Source organism: Homarus americanus, unplaced genomic scaffold (assembly GCF_018991925.1).
Source record: "Homarus americanus isolate GMGI-L3 unplaced genomic scaffold, GMGI_Hamer_2.0 scaffold7626, whole genome shotgun sequence".
NCBI classification, from domain to species: Eukaryota; Metazoa; Arthropoda; class Malacostraca; order Decapoda; family Nephropidae; genus Homarus; species Homarus americanus.
This window is the reverse complement of record NW_024718273.1, coordinates 466,220-486,839: the sequence shown is the minus strand read 5'-3', so window position 1 is coordinate 486,839 and position 20,620 is coordinate 466,220.

The following is a 20,620-nucleotide window of genomic DNA, read 5'->3' as shown; positions in this document are numbered from 1 at the left end:
AGAGAATAAACATGAATGAATTAGACTTGAGAGATAGCGTAAGGAGTGAGTTAATGAGATGGTCCATGAAGCTGAGGAGTGTAAGGGAGGGTTGGAAGGTCAATGATTACACAGCTGACTGGTAAGTTACACACACACACACACACAGTGTGGCGACCTCACTGAGTGAGGACGTGTCCCCTGGCGCTCCGCAGCAGCCAAGGTCATCACGTCCACCTATAGCTAATTTAAGGCAGTTCAGAACTTTTAAGGAAAGACAGCTCTCAACCACCGCCCATCTTGAAGCCTGATGTGAATTTCCAGACTTTTCGTGAATGGCGGCGACGGTGGACTGATAATGCTACAATGGTGGATCTCTAGAGCTTGTCACAGCCTAAACAACTTATTCAGCTGCGTATGTGCCTGTCCTTGGAAACTCAGTGTGTCTTGGAACATACGTTGCAGGTACTTCCGACCTCTTCGTTATCTGTAGAGGAGGTACTAGATATTCTACAACGGCACATCAAAGGGCAGCGAAATGAAGCTCTACGCAGGAGGGAATTGTTTAGCTGCAGACAGATGGAGGGTGAGACTTTTGATGCCTTTTATGTACGACTCAAGAGAGCCTCGGAAGAGGTAGATATGTGCCCAGGTAACCACCAGCAGTGCGAGGAGACCCAGTTGAAGCAGGTGATCTTGATGGGTGTTAAGGACGAGGAGCTTGTCCAACACCTCACCTCCCTCGACTCTTCCTCTTCTCTTAAGGATGTATTGACATTATGTCGCTCCTATGAGGCTGCTTGGTGTACCACCTCTGCCATCCGAGCTCCCCCTACAGCTGTACGCGCTGTGTCCCGGTACAAGAAGGACAAGAAGTCTACTCCAACGCCTTCGCCCACCACGCCCACACCCGGTTCCTTTTGTAACAACTGTGGTAAGCAGCTCGGAACACAGGTGTGTCCAGCTGCTGAGTCTACCTGCAACAGTTGTGACCGTAAGGGCCACTGGTCACTCACAGTACTGTGCCCAGCCAAACGCGTCCAGTGCAATGTTTGCGGTCATCTGGGCCACTACGACAAGTGTTGCCCTACCAACAAACCCAAGGGACAGTGTCGGTGGAAGCTTCAGCGCCCTTCCACCAGTGAGGGCCGCCCACAGTCTTCCAATCAGAACCATGACGACCCTGGACAACGCTCGAGCCATATTAGGAATGTGTGCTCCCCCCGCGTCCCAGGACCAAAGTCCCCCAGTACATCAGTGTCATTGTGATCTACGGCAGTGTGTCATCCCATCTTCAGATGTTGCCCGACACTGGCGCTGATGCTACAGTCATTGGTCCCCAGCATTTGCAATGCTTGGGGCTCTCTCCAAGTGATCTAGGACCGCCCCCCAAGCATCTCCACTTCACGGCAGATGGTTCACAGATGGCCCCAGCCCTAGGTTCACTCCAAGCACAGGTCACTTTTGGCAACAGGTCGTGTCAAGCCTGGATTGATGTGCATAACGGTGTCCCGACTCCTTTGCTGTCCTACAGATATTGTCAAGAGTTGGCCATCATCTCCCAGGGCTTCCCCAAACCTATTCTCAAGGTAAAACACGCCATCAGGGTGCACGAAGGGAGCAGCAACTACCCTGCTGTCGCCCTACCCCTGCCTCTTGCCAGTGACACCTCTCCTTCGGATGCTCGGAAGTACTTCCTGAAGGAATTCAGCGACGTTCTGGTGACCAAGTCTGCTCTGGAATCCAAGCCTCTCAAGAAGATGGTAGGCCCCCCCATGAGGATCCACTTGAGGGACGACGCAAAGCCCTTCGCTATCTACACCCCTCGACTGGTCCCCCTGGCCCTCCGCGATGCGGTCAAAAACGAGCTGGACTCCATGGTTGCCCAAGAAATTATTGCACCAGCCGGTGATGACCCGTCTCCATGGTGTCACCCTATGGTAGTCGTCGCAAAACCCAAAGGTGGTGTTCGGATCACCACTGACCTCTCCAAGCTCAACAGCCAGGTGTCTCGTCCTGCGCACCCTTCTCCCACACCCTTTGCAGCTATACGTAGTGTGAACCCAAAGGCGCGTTTCTTCACGACGATGGACGCCCTGTGTGGATACTGGCAGATAGAGCTTGCCGAAGAAGACCGACCACTTACAACTTTCATCACCCCGCATGGACGTTGCAGTTATTGCCGTGGCCCCATGGGATTCGCCGCTACAGGAGACGCTTTCTGTCTTCGAGGTGATATGGCTCTACAAGGTCTGGCAAACTGCGTGAAAGTGGTCGACGACATATTCGTGTACAACGAGGATTACATGGATCACCTCTGCCGTATCTACGAGGTACTCAACAGGTGCCGGAAGCACGGCATCACCCTAAATGCCAACAGGTTTGTTCTGGCCAGCTCTTCAGTGGACTTTTGTGGGTACACCATCTCGGGGAATCGTATTGCAGCTGACCCGGAGAAAGTCCGCGCCATCACGGATTTTCCCACCCCTGCTAACCTCACCGACTTGAGGTCCTTCATCGGTCTCGTCAACCAGTTAGCAGAGTTTTTGCCGGACATCTCCGCAGCTGCCCAACCACTTCGCCCCCTGATGAGCCCTAAGAGGACATTCCTGTGGACCCCCGACCACGACAAGGCCTTCCAGCAAGTGAAACAGGCCCTGTCTAGTCCACCTGTCCTCGCCACGTTTGACCCAGCCTTGCCGACGGTTCTGCAGACAGATGCCTCACGCTTGTACGGCGTGGGATACGCCCTATTGCAGGATCATGGTGGAGGGCAGTTCCGGCTCGTCCAGTGTGGCTCGCATTTCCTCTCTGACACCGAGACGCGCTACGCCACTATTGAGTTGGAGCTGTTGGCTGTGGTTTGGGCGATGTCCAAGTGCAGGTTTTACCTCATAGGCCTGCAACACTTTCACCTAATGACCCACCATCGCCCACTTGTCCCGATCCTCAACCACTACACGCTGGACGCCGTTGAGAACCCTCGCCTCCAGCATCTGAAGGAGAAGCTCTTGGCGTACATCTACACAGCAGTGTGGCGTGCTGGTAAGGAGCTCTGCATCCCTGATGCCTTATCCCGCTCTCCTGTCAGCCGCCCTACTCCAGAAGACCAAGTGCTCGACGCCGACCTCGCTCTTTCCGTCAGGACTGTGGTCACCCTACACGCCGTCCAAGCCCTTCGTTCGGACCTGTCACCAGATGATGACAAGGCAATGGAGGACCTTCGAACAGCGGCCCGAGATGACCCTTCCTACGTCCGACTCGTCGAGTGTGTGAGGAATGGATTCCCTAGCAACCGCTACGACCTTCACAACACCCTGCTCCTGTATTGGAAACTCCGCGATTAACTCTACTGCGACAGGGACTTTGTTCTGTACGGAGCACGTGTAGTTGTCCCTGCTGCCTCACGTCCCCACGTCTTGGCTCGCCTTCACGACAGTCACCGTGGAGCTGAGGCCACCAAACGACGTGCACGACAAACTGTGTTCTGGCCCGGCATCGACTCCTACATCTCCAATGTTGTCCGTGCGTGTGAGCCCTGCCAAGTATTACAACCCAGCCAGCGGCAGGAACCCTTCATGAGTGACGACAACCCCACCCGCCCCTTTGAGTTTGTATCGGCCGACTTTTTCTGTGTCAGGAAAGTCCTTCCTTGTTATCGTCTTTGGTTGGCCGGTTGTCATCAAGTCCGGTAATGACACGACGTCTGCCGCCACCATCATCAAGTTCCGCCACTACTTCCGTGACGTGGGCGTTCCTGTGCGCCTGCGAACCGACGGAGGGCCCCAGTTCACAAGCCGGGACTTTGCTGTGTTCCTTGACCGATGGGGAGTCCGGCATGTGTTGTCATTGCCCCATTACCCGCAGTCCAACGGCCACGCTGAGGCTGCTGTCAAATCCCTGAAGCACCTCATCCTCAAAGTGGCCCCTTCTGGGAATATTGACTGCGAGGCCTTCAACCGGGGTCTTCTTGAACTCCGTAACACACCTAACTACACCGGACGCTCCCCTGCCCAGGTCTTGTATGGACGCCCCCTTCGTTCTTGTGTCCCTGCTCACCCTCAATCCTTCTCCAAGGAGTGGCAGGCCAAGACAGAGGATTGTGATCGCCGAGCCGCCGAACGTGTTCATGATGTCGTTGCCTGCTACAATGACCACGCCCGTCCTCTTCGCAAGTTGAGTGTTGGCACCCAAGTCCGTGTTCAGGACCCGACCTCCCTACGTTGGGACAAAGTGGGCATAGTCATGGGTCTCAGTAGGTCACGGGACTACCAGGTGCGGTTACCCAGTGGTCGTGTGTGGTGGAGAAACTGCTGTTTTCTCCACCCCGTAACAACGCCTTCTGCTGACCCCGCCACCAGTGTTGAAACCCATACCCTCCCCAGTAATCAAGTCCCTCGACGCTCAGAACGGATCCAAAAGAAAAGGTCCACTCAAGACTCTGCTATGAGCATATAGGGGGGGAGGGAGGTGTATGTATATTATGTATACTGTATGTATATTATGTATGTATATTATGTATGTGCTCCATTTATATACAGTATTTATTCAGCCTAGCTAGCAGCGTGTGGCAATGTATTTACGATGTCCCACACGCTTAATTAATGTGCCTGGCGACATATGGAAGCTGCTAATTTATCACTTACCACATGTCGCCCGAAAGGCGAGTTGACCCCCAGGCAAAGTAAGGAGTGCCACCTCCCTTGTGTATCTGTATATCCAGGAAATAGAACCTACGAAAAATCTACAGGTGTTTGTGTTCGCTCTTGTAGATAGAACTTGATACCCAGAACACATGCAGTGTTAATGACTGTGAGTGCTAGACTTGCGAATATGTGCGTTCCAGCGTCACGATACCGCCGCACCGACCTGCTCCAACTGAAGTGTGGTGCTGGCTATCCTCCACCCCACACCATCACTCTACTAAAGGCTCTGAGAATCTTTCACAAACCGTGGCTCTAGACGGGGTCGCCGCATTCCCAGACGAATCCCTATCATCACGCCGAGCAAGCATAAGAAAGTCAAGCCAGTGCCAGAAAGACAGTGTGCTCGCTATGAAGTGCCGCGACTTTGGTACAGCCTACCATCCCTATTGCGTGTAATGTTGCATCTTTATGCAACAAGATGGAGGAGGTCAGTGTTACAGTGAAGTCAGTTGGTGCAGGTATTGTGGCGACAACTGAGGCATGGCAAATTGTTTCTGAGATCTGTGCCATAGAAAACTATGAGTTATTTCACCACCTAAGAAAGAAGAGGCGAGGTGGTGGTGTAGTGCTGTACTGTCGCACTGACCTGATACCATCACACCTAGGTGTTAATGTACCTGAGGATGTAGAAACTCTGTGAGTTAAGGTCACTCCCACCTCCAACCCCTGACAGCTTGCCTCTCTCATTGTTTGTGTGGCTTATCACCCCCCCCCCCCACGCTCACCTACCGCTAATGTACTGGTTACTCATATAATAGACACTGCTGACTCCCTGAGATCCAGATTTCCATGTGCTAAGCTAGATATATGTGGTGACTTGAATGAGTTAGACATCAATCAACATCACCCAACACCTTCACCTTGCACAGATAGTTGATTTTCCTACACATGGGAATGCCACCCTGGACCTCATCATGACTGATCTCGGCAACCACTACCTCCACCCCTCCCCCCCCATGCCGCTGCCTCCCATAGGGCGGATCACCCACCTGTCTCTACTGTGGACCCCTACACCTACCATCTCACGACCGCTAGTTGTCACCAGGACTTATCGACCTACCCATGACTCTGCCATGCGGCGTTTCGGACAATGGGTGACCCGGTATCCCTGGACTGAAGTGATTCACGGTAGACGATGTGCAGAACAAGTGGGATAATTACCTGGACACTATCACCAAAGCCTACCACCATTTCTTTCCAGCCAAGACACTGAGGATTCACCCCGATGATGTCCCGTGGATTACACCCCGTATCAAAAGACTAATAACAAAGTCATCAGGGAAATCAAGTCAGCCAAGATTTCTTATTATCCCAGGAAAGTGCACGGCTTCAAGGAGGTCGGCATTGGTCAGTGGTATTCTAAGGTAAAAGATATCTGTGGTCTTAACTGTCAGTCTCTCACATTTCATTTTATCTCTCATTTAACTAGTGAGGAGGCAGCTGAGACAATTAATAACCACTTTGCTAGCATATGTCATACCCTACCCAGTCTTGACCTCACTCTCCTCCCAGCCTACTTACCTTCCCCCTCCCCCCTCCCAGTGTTCAACCATTTGAAATTGCCAACAAACTCCTGAAATTTATATCCAAACGCTTTACAACCCCAATTGACCTTCCAATCAAAATTTACAAGGAGTTTACAGTCGAACTTGCCACCCCCCTCTGTTCCATTATTAATGCATCCCTTAGACAAAGCAAATGCCCTAATGAATGGAAAACCGCATTTGTCATCCCTATCCCCAAGGTCCCCACCTCACAGTCCCCTAGTGACCTCAGGCCAGTTGTCATTACCCCCATACCCAGTCTACTCTGTGAAGACTTTGTTTTGAATGGGCATTTGCTAGTATTTATCAATCAATTGATCCACAGCAATTTGGCAATATGAAGACCTCCTCTGCATCACACTGCTTAGTTAGTTTCCAGGACTTTCTGCACGAAAATCTGGAGAAACGTAAGACATCGCTGGCCGTTGCCCTTATTGACTTCAGGAAGGCTTTTGACCTTGTTGATCACTGCACTGTTATCAACAAGGCCATTGCACTAGGGCTGCCCACCAACCTGGTCTCATGGCTCACTGATTTCCTGAGTGAGGGTCGTCAGGCAGTGAGGTACCAGAGTTCTTTCTCCACATTCCGACACCTCGCCTGCTGTGTTGCCCAGGGGACCAAGATGGGACCACTGTGCTTCCTAATCCTGATCAACGATGCTCTATCGGACACTCCTCACAGATGGAAGTATATGGATGACTGAACTGTGGGGGTTACAGTGCACAACACCTCACCTGATTACTCATCGCTACAAGGCACCCTGGACAGGCTACAGGCATGGACTACGGAGAACAAGGTCACCATCAACCACACCAAAACCGTAGTCATGCACATCAATACCGCCACCACTCCAGTGCAAGCCCCAGCAGTCACAGTGGGTGCCCATCCTCTCCAGCTGGTGCAGTCTGCCAAACTCCTGGGTGTAACTATAGACCACAAACTGGACAGGAAGGCCCATGTAAACAACACAATCAGGGCAGCCTCATACCGACTCTACATACTATGACGACTCAGGTCACTGGGGGCACCCACGCCAGAGCTGAGGACTATGTACAACGCATTTATACTCCCAAATTAACGTATGCATCACCAGCCTGGTCGTCTTCTCTCAACTTTACCCAACAACATCACCTAGAAAAGGTACAGAAGAGGGCCTGCAGAATCATGCTCGACGCAGACTACTCCTGCTACAACAACGCCTTCTCCGCCCTGGAAATGCCATCTCTCAGTGACCTCCACCACCATGCACTAGCAGGGTATGGCAATGAACTACTGCACCATCCTCGTCATCGCCACTTACTGCCACCAGCAATCCCCCGCCCGCCTCCCGCAGTCCGCCACTACAAAAAAATTCAGCCCATAAGAGCCCGCACTGATAGATATAAGAATAGCACCATCCCATCTATTATTAAAATAATAAACAGATCCTGATTTATGTACTGTATAGCCCTGTAAATGTATTGAGCGTATATTATTATGTCAAAATCACATGTAAGTTTGTATATTTTCAGCACCGGCTGCAACTCTATTAATAAACCGTTTATTATTACTATTAATATTATCATTATTATTATTATTATTATTATTATTATTATTATTATTATTATTATTATTATTATTATTATTATTATTATTATTATTATTATTATTATTATTACACACACACACACACACACACACACACACACACACACACACACACACACAAATTATGGCTGTGTGAGATAGGGTTGTATATATATACACACTAGCTCTGGTCTGGTATTTTGACTGGAATGTCGTGGTGATAACACGTATTGTCCGCTGAACTGACCTCACCAGTCTTCCTGTCAGGCTCACTCTGTCTGCTGACTGACTCTTATAGAATTTGTACTTGACTCACCCCCTTGTTACCCGAACCTTAACTGTTGGAAAGGCATTGTTTTCTGTCCTGTCTGTCTGTGTGACCACACAATAAATCAGGATTACTTTTGAGGATTTTTACTGAGTTTGGTAGGTTTGATCAGCGTGTGATAAGGTCCTCACGATAAACTTCGGTGTAAATCGCGCGAAAGTGACCAATTATTGCCTTGGTAAGAGTTCGCACAATGATAACACAGCTGGTGTTAAGGAAAACGAGAACAGGGTTCAGTATCCAAGGAAGACTCCATTAGTTTACAGGAACAACGTCACTTTGTCGATATTTTCCCTACCATGATAACGGTTCATGGGAAGGATTTGCAATAACTATGTTGATGTTTAATTTACTTTATAAATACCTGTTGAAAACACAGCTTGGAGAAGGTCGTGCCCGATCGTGCTCCCGTTAGAGACCAAGGAAAATGGCCGCTTTGGATCGTTGTGTCGTGGGGGAAGAGGAGGGGAGTGTGGGGAAAGACGACCTCCTTGCCACTCTGTTAAGGCAGCTGGGGCAGTTGAGGAGTGAGGTTGACACTCTAAAAGGGGAAAATGAAGCCCTCAGGACGGAACTCCTTCAGGTAGGTGTCCTGCCTAGCAGGACACCTGCGAAGGAGGAGCAGGCGTGGAGAGTGGTTGTCTCCAAGGGGACTAGGGTCAGGCTGAGGAAAGCTGACCAGGGTGTGGAGTGTAGTAACCCTTACCAGGTGCTACAGGAAGCTGGCGAGGAAGAGAAGAGGCAGGACGGTATGGATCAAGGAGAGGAAAGGGCAGTTGTACAAACCCTGCCCACAGGTAAGGTCGTGGTAGTTGGTGACAGCCAGGTGAGGTTTATGGATAGGGCTTTTTGTGCGAGAGATAGGAAACGTAGGACTAGGGTGTGTTTTCCTGGGGCTGGGATAGGGCATGTAGCCGAGAGGTTAGACAGGGTTTTGTCAGGGGAGGGTACCAATCCAGTAGTGTGTCTTAGTGTGGGAGGAAACGACATAGGTAAGGTTAGGAGTGAGGAACTTTTCAAGAGGTATAGGGAGGCGCTGGGGAAGATTAGAGATAGGGGAGGGATCCCGATAGTATGTGGTGTCTTGCCTAGAAGAGGGGTTGGTCGTGAATGGCTGTCCAGGGCAATTGCTATAAATTGCCGACTGGAAAAACATTGTGCAAACAATGGTTGGGCATTCATTGATAACTGGCAACGATTCTATGGCAACGACTACCTGTACTGTCGCGACGGAGTACACTTGTCTCGTGAGGGGGTAAAGACGTTGTCTGCATCCCTGGAGCGTGAAATTGTCACTCCGAAGGGGGGGTTTCGCCAGTAGAGAGGGGTCGGGGAAAGTGGGAGTCAAAAAACAAGCAGGTCCTGGGAAGTAAAATTAGTTGCTCAGGACAAGGGGTAAAACAGGACCAGGGAAGAGTAGGTTTAAATGTAAACTATACAAACAGTAGGGGCAGTTCAAAAGTTATCGAAGTCTTTAAACTGCTAAGGGAACATATGGGCACGGGGGTGGAGGAGACTGCAGTGGGAGCGGGTAAACAAAGTGAAAGACTACAGGGAAATAGTGTTAGGAATGATGACAAAACTAAATTAGACAGGGAATTTAAAACTAAACGCGGTAAGGGGAGGACTCAGAACACGACTAACTTAAATGTATACTACACGAACAGTAGAAGTATGAGAAACAAAATGGATGATATTAGGGCCTTGGTATGTACCGAAAAAATCGATATAATTGCATTCACTGAAACATGGATCAACCTAGACACACGTGAGTTACCAGTCGAATACCAAATTGCGGGTTACAAACTGTTCCATACCGATAGGCAGACCAGGAAAGGAGGCGGAGTAGCAATCTATGTTAGGGATAATCTGAAGTGTGAAATAAATAAGGAAATAAAAACTGAGAGGAATACAGAAACAATTTGGATAGAATTAAGCGACGGTCGGGAAAAATTAATCACAGGAGTAATATATAGACCCCCCAATCTTGATAGCGTCAATGAGCGACTTATCTGGGATGAAATGCGCAGGGCTTCCATACACAACAAAGTCTGTATAGTAGGCGACTTTAACCTTGGCCAAATAGATTGGACTGACCTTACGGGTAACTCAGAATCAGAGGATTTTCTCGAGACGATCCAGGACTGTTTCCTAAGTCAACATATAACCGAACCCACACGGGGTAATAATATACTGGACTTAGTTCTGTCGAACAGAGAAAACCTAATTAGCAATGTCGAGGTAGGGAACGAACTTGCAAACAGCGATCACAAAGAAATTCGATTCCAGTTAGATTTTCAGGGCAGACGTAAGGAAAATTCCACTAAAGTACCAGATTTCAGAAGGGCAAACTTTGACAGTTTAAAGAGGCAGCTGAGAGAGGGGGTGTCGCGCTTGGCTGTGAACCTGACAGATGACACCGACCTGATAACGAGATCTGAGATTGCCGAGTTCCACGACAATTTAAATAGTGAGTTACTTAATGCACAAAGGCAGAACATACCATACAAAAAACTCAGATCAGACAACAATGACCCTAAATGGATAAATAATTATTTAAAGAACATCAATGGCCAAAGGAGTAATGAGGTAAGGATAGCAAGGGAGGTCGAAGACAAACCCCAAAGGATTCTACCAAATGTATCAAACTAAAACACGAGAAAAGATTGGACCAATACGGTCAGACTTCGGCGAGCTCACTGATAACGACGGAGAAATGAGCAATAGTTTGAATAAATATTTTTCAACAGTTTTCACCACCGAAAATTTAAACATTATACCCGAGGCACCGACTCTATTCAGAGATAGTGAAGAAAACAAATTAAGTGAGATAGTAGTGACTAATAACGATGTTAGAAAGCAAATAGACAAACTAAAGCCTAATAAGTCACCTGGTCCCGATGAGATATTTGCCAGAATATTAAAGGAATGTAAGGAAGAGCTTAGTATGCCCTTAGCAAAGTTGTTTAACATGTCATTAAAAACAGGTGTAGTACCAGAATCCTGGAGGATAGCGAATGTAATACCGATTTTCAAGAAGGGGGATAGATCACTATCCTCTAACTACCGCCCAATCAGCCTAACATCAATAGTAGGCAAATTACTGGAAGCAATCATTTCAAACTCTATTCGAAATCACCTGCAGAAGCACTGATTGATCAATGATTCCCAGCATGGCTTCACAAGCGGACGTTCTTGCCTAACTAATCTATTAACATTCTTTTCATCAGTTTTCGAATCGGTGGACGAGGGGCACAATTATGATGTGGTATATCTCGACTTTAGCAAAGCCTTCGACAGAGTCCCCCACGAAAGACTAATTAGAAAGGTAGAAGCTCATGGCATCAAAGGTGACATCCTCAAATGGATTAGGGCGTGGTTACAGGACAGGAAACAGCGAGTGAGCATTAACCGCACTAAGTCCCATTGGAGCAACGTCACAAGTGGAGTTCCCCAAGGCTCAGTACTTGGACCATTATTATTTATTATATACATAAACGACATAGATATCGGCATTGACAGCAACATAAGTAAATTTGCTGATGACACTAAAATAGGATGTGTTATCAAATCTGACGAGGACTCGGCAAAACTACAGGAAGATCTAAACAAATTTTTCGAATGGTCTGAAAAATGGCAGATGAAATTCAACGTCGACAAATGTAAAGTACTCAGTATAGGAGATGTAAACAGGGAAACCAGATACCAGATGAACAACGATGCCATAGAGAAATCCGACTGCGAGAGAGATTTAGGAGTAATGATAAGTAGGAACCTTAAGCCAAGTAAACAATGTGTTTTTGCTCGTAACAAGGCTAATAAAGTACTTGGGTTCATACAAAGGAGTGTTAGTTGCAAGACTAGCGAGGTCATCCTAAAACTGTATCTTGCTCTTGTGAGACCACACCTGGATTACGCAGTTCAGTTCTGGTCACCGTATTACAGAATGGATATAGAATCCTTGGAAAGAATTCAGATGTGAATGACAAGACTAATCCCGGGCATTAGGAACCTTGAGTATAGAGACAGGTTAAAGCATCTTAATTTGCACTCCCTTGAGAGACGTAGAGCGAGGGGCGACCTGATAGAGGTGTATAAGTGGAAGGCAGAGCTAAACAAAGGGGACATTACAAAGGTACTCAAACTATCCAACCAGGAGCGAACTCGTAACAATGGTTTTAAATTAGACAAATAGATTTAGGAGTGAAATAGGTAAACACTGGTTTGGAAACAGAGTAGTGGATGAATGGAACAAGTTACCAAATATCATCATTAACTCGAATACGCTGAATTGCTTCAAACATAGGTTGAATGTTCATATGAGCAATAGGGGTTGGGTGTAAACGGGACTGCCCAGTATGGGCCAATAGGCCCGCTGCAGTTTCCTCCATTCTTATGTTCTTATGTTCTTATGTTCTTATATGTCTGCTGGGTTTCCTTGTGTCTGTCTCTGTGCCTGGGAGTCTTGTGAGATAATAATTCTTGCAAAGTTTTATACATTTTAATTAAACCTCACATGAAGGCATGTCACTTTATGACGACCACCAGGTTCAGTGTCACAGACCAGGTTCACAGCTGACAGCTGAATATTAACTTTGGCAACAACCGTATTGTGTACCTCTATATTCTTATTTACTCAAGTGTGTGTGTGTGTGTGTGTGTATAAATAATAATAATAATAATAATAAATAATAATTAACGGTTTATTGAAAGAGTATGGCAGCCGGAAGGCTGAAAATATACAGTTACATAATTGGGGAATGGGTCTCTTGATTTACAGATAGTATACAAGTAATATAAGTGATACAAATATGATATATAATAACTAGGTGGGGAGAAGCTCAAACTACAGGGCATTTCAACATAGTGACAGTGCAAAAAGTAAGATTGACTGGGAGTGAATACACTGGTTGATTACAAGTTATTGATAATTTTTACAATGGTTGGGACTGGGCTGTTCTTATAGCCATCAGTTCGTGCTCGTATGGGCTAGATGCGGTTGAGGTGTCGAACAGCAATTCTCGGGGGAGGAATCTCGGGTCGTAGTAGGAGCCGGTGTCGAGGATGGAGTGCAGAAGCTTCTCACCAAATTTGCAGATGAGGTCGTGGTAATGGTTAGTGAGAGCCGAGAGGGTCAGTGTGTTGAGTACTTCTTGATATGTGGAGTAGGAAAGGGAGAGAATAATCTTGCCTGCCCTCTTTTGCACTTTTTCTAGGTGTTTACGTTGTGTGGCATTTAGGGAGGAAGACCAGGTAGAGGAGGCATAGGTGAGCTTGGGAAGCATGAATGTTGAGTAAACACTGAGGAGCTCGGGAGCAGGAACTCCGAGGGACTTGAGTCGGCGGAGGAGGTGGAACAGAAACTGGAGGATTTGACAACTTCACTGATGTGTGGTTTCCAATTTAGTTTGTTGTCTATGGTGGCGCCGAGGAGCTTTGTGGAATCTACAACCTAGAGTGTGTTGGGACATTAAGTAATGGAAGGGGGTGGAACAACGTCGGGGGAGAGGTTGATGTGCATAACCATGGTCTTGGTATGGTTGATGGTGACGTGGTTGTTGGTGGCCCAGTTTTGGAGACTGTTCAATAAATCCTGAAGGGTGGTATAGTCGGGAGCAGAATTGTTGACGCTGATCCCAATGGTGGAGTCGTCGACAAATTTCCAGCGAGCAGGGGTTTCTCTTAGGGCATCATTGATAAGCATAAGGAAGCATAGTGGTTCCATCTTGGTGCCTTGGGGGACGCCACAGGTGAGTGACTGAGAAGGTGGAGACAGCCCATCAGTGAGAGAAGACGTGCCCTGAAGGTGCTCCAGGTTTTGGCAGCAAGGCTGAGTCTGTTTGGCCCTGCCTCCCCCCCTGTCCCTGCTATATCCCAACGCCCTACCAGCCGTACTACACCAGGATTTATTCAGCAAAACATTCTTGTGATCAGTGCAATGATTGATTACCAAACAGTGTTCTGATAGTGTACCCCAAGGAAAAACACAAAAACACAGCAGTGTAATACCAGACAGTGGGCACTTTGTTGGTCACCTTCAAAGTGCCAGTGACAAGGACCACCGCGGTGTTTACATATATCGTGGATACTGTGTCGACGACCCAAAGCGCCAGAGACAAGGACTCACGGTGTTTACAACTGACAAATATTAACAGATGTCTACCAGTGTCAGTGGCCCTCAAAGTGCCGCCAGTGAGTTTATGTTCACCGGGGACAAACAATTCCGTCCGTCCACAACAACAGATATCAACAGATGGTCACCAATTACTTACTCACGACGCACTCTGTACCTTTTAAAGCGTGGGAACGGTTATCCTGATGACAGTGTTATCGCGCGACTCAAGTCACTGAACATATTCCAGGCTCGCAGCCATAGACAGGGGCGTCATAAGCAAAATCCCATTAGGACCGTAACCTTTACTAGGAAACCAGAGAAACCCACCCCTGACAGACCGTACTATTACACTGAAGTTCCACGGATATGGTATGATCTCCCGTCTTTACTGCTCTCCAACGTCACTTTCCTAGCTAACAAGTTTGACGAGCTGGCAACCACAGTCAGGTCAGCCGCCGCTAGCGTCGTTGCCATATGTGAGGCTTGGCAAATTGTGCCTGAAACGTGTCATATTGAGGGATATCAACTCTTTCATCACCTTCGTCCACATGGACGCGGAAGGAGCGTTGCCCTCTTCTGTCAAGATGACCTACGCCCGTCATGCCTGGATGTTCAAGTCCCAGCAGATGTGGAAGCATTATGGGTATGTGTTGTGCCACGGGCCCACCCGCGCCATACTGCTTCTATCATAATCTGTGTGTCATACCATCCCCCTCGCTCACCCACCAGAGACACTCTTATCAATCATCTCATTACCACCTCAGACCACCTAAGAGTTAGGTACCAATGTGCCAAGTTAGTATTATGCGGGGATTATAATGAAATTGACACCACTGATATCCAGAACTAGCTGTCACTATCACAAGTTGTGAACTTCCCCACACACGGTCAAAATACCCTTGACCTTATCTTAACCGACTTAGCGGACCAGTACCAACCACCTCAACCAATGCCTCCTATCGGGTGTAGCACACACCTATCAGTGCTCTGGTCCCCAGCTGCCACTCCCACTCAAGTACAGAGACCCAACATCAAGACCTACAGGCCGATTACTGACTCTGCAGTGCGTCTCTTCGGGCAGTGGATCGTTCACCATCCCAAGACTGAAGTACTTAGTGTGGATGAAGTGGACAGCAAATGGATAAATTATACCAACACCACCACGGAAGCTCACCACCACTTCTTCCCCGAGAAGTCCGTCAGATCTCACCCAGCTGACTTGCCCTGGATCACACTTCGGATCAAAAGACTTATGCAACAGAGAGACAGAGCCTTCTATCTCAATGACCACAACGGCTACAGGTCCCTTCGCAACCGAGTCATCCGCTAAATACGCACTGTAAAGAAGTCTCACTACCCAATCAAATTGCAACACCTGAAGCAGTCCAACATCAGTCAGTGGTGTGGTAAGCTTAAAGAACTCTGTGGACTAAACAATAAGACACACCCCCTCCCTTTTCTTAGCCATCTCACTAATGTTGACGCAGCTAAGCAATCAAATAACCATTTCGCTACTACTGTATATGCCAGACGCTCCCCCGGCTTGACACAACCACTCTCCCTGCTTACCTACCAGCTCCCTTTCCCACTGACTTAGTAGAAGAATTTAAATAGCAAAACGTCTGGACAAACTGAAGTTAAAATGCTCCACCACCCCCATTGACTTACCAATGAAACTCTTCAAGGAGTTCTCCCCGGAGCTTGCTAAGCCCCTCTGTTCCATCATCAATGCTTCCCTCAGTGAAGCCAAATGCACAGCTGACTGGAAGACTTCATATGTGTCACCAGTGCCCAAGTCATCCAGCCCATAATCCTTAAGTCAGCTACGACCCATTGCAATCACCCCAATATCCAGCTTAATCTGTGAAAGTTTTGTGTTTGACTGGGCTTATGCTGATTTTGCAGGAGCCGTAGTTCCTCAGCAATTTGATAATATGAAAACTTCCTCCACCTCTCACTGTCTTGTCAGCTTTTTCGACTACATATACCGCCATCTGGAGAAACGAAAAACGTCTGTAGCTGTCGCCTTCATTGACTTCACTAAGGCATTCTATCTAATCGACCACAATTTAATCATCAACAAAGCTATCGACCTCGGGTTTCGAAGAAGCCTTATACCATAGCTTACAGACTTCCTCAGTAACCCACGCCAAGCTGTACGCTTCCGAGGGGTGGGTGTGTGTATGTGTGTGTGTGTGTGTGTGTGTGTACTTGGTAAGAGCATAGAGAGTTAATTTTATATGTCCATTAATTATCGTACCCGCCGTGGCTGCCAACAACAAGATAGTCGGGAATGTTGATATGAAATATTTATTTCCTTAATGTTAATCTAAGACAAGACTCAAGATATATGAAGACTCTTTACCTCTGACCTTCCCCACACCCTCCAGTACCATGGTGTAGGTGTAGTGTGAGTCATGGTTCACCTACTATATACCATCCAGGACCATGGTATAGATGTAGTGTGTGAGTCATGGTCCACTTATAGTCTTATACCCTCCAGTACCATTATGTAGGTGTAGTGTGTGAGTAATGGTCCACCTATACCCTCCAAGACCATGGTATAGGTGTAGTGTGTGATTCATGGGCCAGCAACACCCTCCAGGTCCATGGTGTAGGTGTAGTGTGTGATTCATGGTCCTCCTACTCCCTCCCCTACACTGTTTGTTAGTTGTGGTCTGCTTCATCCAGTCAAATACGACATACAATCACAGAGACCCGCACACACAACCACACATTTAACTACGCATAATACCACACACACATCCAAGCAGACACATCAATACATCTATATAATGCCACAGACCCCCCACCACAGACCCTCCCACACACACACACACACACACACTACATCCTTGACCACTGGAGGGTCAAGACCTATCAGGCGCTGCTTTTGCTGCGCAGCTATCTCCCTTGGCTGGGTTCGGCCGTTCCTCAAGTCCCTCTCCCCCACCCATTCTCACCACATGGATATCAACATAATCAAAAGTGACTTTAGGAAAGAAGTGGGGTCAGTGTTGAACAGTGATGAACATTGTTTAAGCCAGTGAATTCAGCACTAGAAAGTACCAGCGAGACCCGCGACCCACCAGTGAGATAAGCGCCCCTGGGAAGGGACCAATATCTTCTGACCAGAAGGTGTTAATCCGTCCATCATGGGAACAACAGCAGGCCGGCTTTACACTACTCTGAAAGATAACACAACACCACCTAGCAGAGAGTGAGGTACTGTGACACCATTCCATACCACCTAGTGTCTCCTTAACCACGTGAAGTCCTTCATATTAACACCCCAAGACGAGTCACTATACCATGTGAACACCACACCACCCGGTGTCTTCATGACCACGTGAGGTCCTTCATTTCAACACCTATGGACGAGTCACTATACCACGTGGCTTACGTGACCTCACACAGTATGGCAAGAGATCAGCTCGGGCCATCAACTGCAAACTATAATATAGTAATTTGTATGTTCAAATCATGTTCCTTCTCTTTTTATTAATGAAAACTTTTGGTAAACGACCCATCTACCCCATGTCTTTGTATGTACTAAGTCATTTTTGTCTAATGTATGTAATGGAGGATGATGATAGTGTGCAATAAGTAATGATACAGACGACAGACGTGTACATGAGGATGAACACAGGTGTACACTGCGCCTGGTATTTATATATTGCTCTCCTCTAAGTGTGTCTGTCTGTGTCTTGGTCTGTCACTCCTGAACTCGCCTCAACGTGAGCGTGTAAAAAAACTGGTATAAATTTCTTAATTAAATTGTTTTAATTTACATGCAGGTGAAGGTGACTTAATTATAGTTTCACACTTTTCCTCTAACACATGATAGGAGTCCGCCCCACTCAGGCTCTACACCACCACGTAACTTAGTTTAATCACCAGGGACAAAAATTGCTGTGTCTTGTTTGATGAAAACATTGGCCATCCTCGTTATGTCACCATCCTTCACCCAACGCTGTGGTGACCATTCTTCACTCCAGCCTGTTATGTCCATCCTTCACCCCAGGCTGTGGTGACCATCCTTCACCCTAGGCTGTGGTGACGATAATTCACCCCAGGCTGTGGTGACCATAAGCACCCCAGGCTGTGGTGACCATAAGCACCCCAGGCTGTGGTGACCATAAGCACCCCAGGCTGTGGTGACCATAAGCACCCCAGGCTGTGGTGACCATAAGCACCCCAGGCTGTGGTGACCATAAGCACCCCAGGCTGTGGTGACCATCCTACACCCCAGGCTAAGGTGACCATCCTTCACCCCACACTGTGGTGACCATCCTTCACCACAGGCTGTGGTGACCATCCTTCACCACAGGCTGTGGTGATCATCCTTCACCCCAGGCTGTGGTGATCATCCTTCACCCCAGGCTGTGGTGATCATCCTTCACCCCAGGCTGTGGTGACCATCCTTCATCCCAGGCTGTGGTGACCATCGTTAACCTAACGCTGTCTTGACTATCTCCATCCCAGGCTGTGATGACTATCCTTCATCCCAGGCTGTGGTGACCATCCTTCACCCAACGATGTTGTAACCATCCTTCACCTCATGCTGTGTTGACCATCCTTCACCCAACGATGTTGTAACCATCCTTCACCCCATTCTGTGTTGACCATCCTCCATCCCAGGTTGTGGTGACCATCCTTCACCCAACACTGTGGTGATCTTCCTTCACCCAACACTGTGGTGATCTTCCTTCACCCCATGCTGTGGTGTCCATCCTTAACCCCAGGCTGTGGTGACCATCCTTCATCCCAGGCTGTAGTGACCTTCCTTCACCCTGGTCTGTGGTGACCATCCTTCATCCCAGGCTGTAGTGACCTTCCTTCTCCCTAGGCTGTGGTGACCATCCTTCACCCCAGGCTGTGTGATCATCCTTCACCCCAGGCTGTGTGACCTTCCTTCTCCCTAGGCTGTGGTGACCATCCTTCACACCAGGCTGTCTTGTCCATCCTTAACCCCAGGCTGTGGTGACATCCTTCATCCCATGCTGTGGTGATCATCCTTCACCCGACACTGTGGTGAGCATCCTTCACCCGACACTGTGGTGACCATCCTTCACCCAACGCAGTGTTGACCATCCTTCACCCAACGCAGTGTTGACCATCCTCCATCCCATGCTGTGGTGACCATCCTTCACCCGTGGCTGTGGTGACCAATGTTCATCCCAGGCTGTGGTGAGCATCCTTCACCCAACGCAGTGTTGACCATCCTTCATCCCATGCTGTGGTGATCATCCTTCATCCCAGGCTGTTTTGACCATCCTTCACCCAACGCAGTGTTGACCATCCTCCATCCCATGCTGTGGTGACCATCCTTCACCCCAGGCTGTGGTGACCATCGTTCATCCCAGGCTGTGGTGACTATCCTTGTAGTGTCAGCCACCTTCAACCAGGTTATGGTAACCTGATATTGGTAATGGTGTCCTGACATAGGCTACCACCATCACCAACACAAACTTCCTCAACTACCTGCAAAACACAACGAATGTAGCCGTCGTGTTCTGGCCACGTTATTACACCTGTTCCATCAGACACACCTTCAGTGAAACTAATATTATGAAGCCTACAGCCCCACATAGAAGCTGTCAGGGTTGGTGGTGAGTGTGACGGCATATGGAAGTAAAAGATATGTTTAAGGAACATCTGGGCCACCTGCAGATTAGTCCCCAGTTTATTTCAGCTGATGATTAAACATCAAACATTACCTGGGGGGTTAGTAAAATTAGATTATATTGGATTAGGTTAGGTTAGGTTATTTAATTCATCATTATAACTGTAATAAATGTTTTGGCACCATTGCAATGGGTACAGCTGACACCATTGTAATATGCACCTTTGGAACTATTATGAAGGTATATTCAGAATTTATAGAAAGAGGGATTGTAAAGCGTGTCAAGTTGGTAGCGTGACGAAATTGTGTATATCAATATTAGTATGATCTTATGGGATCTTCTAAACAACAACAATGCTACGTACAGCACAAACTATTTATTACTTTATCTAAATGGACACTTCTCAAAGATAATTATCTCGTTAACCCGTGAATAGATCACACACAATGATCATAACCGACAATACACATAAACAAATACATAACACGGATACACTTCCTACTAAAGTAATTCACTCCAGGATCACCGCTCTGATAATTAATGGGTCATATTCACAGTCGGAAACGCCGTCGGTTGTGTTTATTCAGAGACGCCACAGACCCGAAAGCAGTTCCGATGGATGGGGTTCGCTATGAAGATCGTTGGAACAATGTCATCAGGGAGGGGTACCCACACCTCTAGCAGTTCCGATGAATATAAAAACCTCTTTCACCCTCCAAATCTTTATATATTGAGACACAATATATTCAAAA